This window comes from Tamandua tetradactyla, chromosome 2, assembly GCF_023851605.1.
Source record: "Tamandua tetradactyla isolate mTamTet1 chromosome 2, mTamTet1.pri, whole genome shotgun sequence".
In the NCBI taxonomy this organism is placed as follows: domain Eukaryota; kingdom Metazoa; phylum Chordata; class Mammalia; order Pilosa; family Myrmecophagidae; genus Tamandua; species Tamandua tetradactyla.
This window is the reverse complement of record NC_135328.1, coordinates 133,480,917-133,484,127: the sequence shown is the minus strand read 5'-3', so window position 1 is coordinate 133,484,127 and position 3,211 is coordinate 133,480,917. Positions and strand designations below refer to the sequence as shown.

General features: G+C 41.5%; 1 pseudogene; it reads right to left on the bottom strand.

Annotated features, from left to right (window-relative positions):
* Positions 1-1,039: 1,039 nt before the first annotated feature.
* LOC143662278 (E3 ubiquitin-protein ligase RMND5A pseudogene) lies at positions 1,040-2,693 on the bottom strand (annotated as a pseudogene).
* Positions 2,694-3,211: the final 518 nt, after the last annotated feature.

Here is a 3,211-nt window from a genome sequence, read left to right as displayed (position 1 = left end):
TCATAATATATCTTAATGTGATACATGTTATAATTTTTTCTTTATAATTAATATTTTATGATATTGAAATTATAAATGGTTTACTCATTGATGTTGAAGCTGCTCTTCTATCTTTTTAATTAAAACTGTTTTGATTTTATAATCACAATTGAAATTAAGACTGTAAGGAATTAAGAAGAGATTGATTGCAATAAGAGGCTGATGACTTAACAAGAAGAAAAATCAAGAGCCATTATCCCAACAAATCAGGGGATGCACAACATTGGAAAAATTAGAATAGAGACAAATGGCATGTTATTAAAAGACTAGGAGAGATCATTTATGGAGAAATAATTATCAGAAGTGAAAATACATGGGCATATTCTTCATTGATGAAAGACTTCAACTCACACTGAAAAGTCAATATCACATGAGCAGCATCAATACTGAGGGAACTATAATGTACCATACAATAGCTATAAAACCAAAGATTTTATTAAGAAAACCTCAATAGAACCCAGAAACCAAATAAACAAGAAAACTGTGACAGCCAATGTCACAATAAATAAAATAAGCAAAAATTAAAAATAATGCCATTTTAAAAGTATGTGAAGACTCTCACAACCCATTATTCTATTCCCAGCACCACTATTGCCACAAAATAAAGATGTCTTCAGAAGTCCATAAATGGAAACCTTTCCTTGTTAGCACTTGCTTTAGAGAAAAAGCACTAGAGTGAGTTTTTAGGGTTCAAGAATCATATAATTCTTTTTTTTTAACTTTGGAATTTAATTTTATTGAACATACTTTAAAACAAGCACCTCTTGGCAATAAAAGCAAAGAAACAATAGCACTGATTCCACTCTGTTCTAGCGAAAGACTTGTCACACCAGCCTACCACATTTTAAACAAAATTTTAAAGAGGCAGCCTCTGGGGCTACAAAAAGAGCTCAAATGCAGGTGTGCTGACTTCTCAGTGAGAGCTGGAGCAGAGGAAAACATCAAAAAGCATATTTGAAATCTATCACAGCTTCCTTCCTTGAGCAAAAAAAAAAGGCATATTAGTTCATAACAATTCAATTTATCAAACTTTTTCTGAAGAATTTTCATTTAATTATGTATACATAAGAGGAAATAAAACTTTTTCACAAACATTCTCAAAGCTTTCAGTTATCAAGAAAATGAGAAAAGTAAAAGCTGGAGAAATATTAAACACATGGCAGGGAGGTCAATTTCTGTTTCTGCTCTTAAAGAGTAAAAAAAAAAAATCACCATATAATTAAGTACAAAAACCTGCATTGAACGACAACTGCTGGTGTATTTACTTGATCAGAAATGAAGACCAAGAGTATAATAAAGCCCTATGATAATATTCATCTGGCGCACTCCCCCTCAGTGTGTAGATACTAAAATGTTGGCAAAGGTTCCGGAGCATTAGCTTATATAAACACGTGAGTCCTTGGTTAGCTGAGTTAAATGGAACCTTCTCTTTCGAAATGCGCCCGCAATTCAGTTTCACTTACAAACTGCAAACTAAAGTTATTCCTTCAGAAAAATATCTGTTTGGCATCTCCTGGACTTTGTTCCATTGGACAATATGGACATTTTAATTTGCTACCATTAAACATCTTATTCAGGGCATCTCTTGATATAATATGACCAATTTCATGGGTGGGTTGCTATCTGTTGTTTGTCGGCGAAGAATGGGGCAGGCAAATATGGAGTGATACCAGCACTTCTTACCAAGGTCCACCTCAATAGGTAATTCATCTTTCTGGTTCCAAACTCCAGTGCACTGCCTCTGTTCAATCACGGCTTTGATATTAATTAAAGCTGGCAGTGCCACACACCTGCAGAGAAACTGACGCTGAGAGGGGACTCTACAGAGAGCCCCAGGAGGGCACAGGCATCCCGTGTGAAGATGTCGCAGATGTCAGCTCACTGGTTTGCATCAAGCAGGTGAACATACGGTGAGTTCTCAATCCCTTGTCTCAGGTATACCAGGCTTCCCATCAAAACCTGAATATCTTTTTGATGATTCAGGGCAAATGGCTGAAAATTTTTAGCATATAGTAATGCTTCTCGCTGATTTGTAGTTCCACCCATTAACAAGCTAATAAAATACAGTCTGTGCAGCTTAAATTCCAAAGAGCTGTTCTGGGCTATAAGCATTTCTCGGTTTGATACCGCCCACTCGAGAGCAGGTCTCAGAACTCTGACTTTTAATGCTTCTAATATTCGATTTAGCTCCACAAATGGTTCTTTCTGACTTGGGTCTACAGAAAGACCAGATTTCTGGCATAGCTCCTCGGAGACATCCAGCATCCCCTGTCGGAAGAAGTGCTCTGCCATGACTTCATTGAGAAACCTTTGGCTGTCTGACTGCCAGCAGCCATCTGTGCCCACGCTGCTAATGTCTGAATCAAAATTCTTATCAATGGCTTTTCCAACCCGAGAAACACTGCTGTGGATGTCTTTGTGGTCCGAAGCCAATTTCTGAACAGTGTCCTTTATTTTTTACAGCACTGTGTCAAGACAAGTGAAAGTGTCCCTGATCATTCAGCCTCTTGGCCGTGGCTCTGCAGGATCTCGCGCCGCAGGCCGCCGGCGTCGTCGATGAGCTCCTCCAGGCCGCGCCCGCAAAGCTGCCCATAGCCCGAGCACTTGTGCAGCACCTTTTCCAGCTCGCGCTCCACCGTCACGCACTGGTCCATGCCGGCGCTCTGCGGCCCGAGCCCGGCGGAGGCCGCGTCTCGCTCCTCGTCCCCAAGGTGCGCGGCGGTTGCGGCGGTGGCGGGAGCGACAGGCGCGCTAGCCACGGCTCCGGGGCAGCCCTGACCGGCCCGTGCCCGCCCGCGCCATGGCGCTCGGCACCCCTCGTCTCTGGCCCGGCCCGCCGCGCTCTGCTGTCCCCGTGGCGCCGCGGATTGTTTTTGTTTTCCCGGGAGCGCCCGATGACCTGGATCTCCCGGGCGGCACCAAGCGCGGGCAGCTAATTCTTGAACTGGAAATGCAAGAAAGACAAAGACCCCTGGAAAGCCAATATCAGAGAAATATAAATGAATATTGTTTTATGAAACATTCATAGAAATATCTTATGGGGATTATCACATTTGTAGAATTAAAGTGCATGACAGCAATAATAGAAAATGCAGGAGGGAGGAAACAGGATTAATAATGTTCTAAGATAGTAACACTTGTGGGGATGTCATAGAAGTAATTATATACGTTA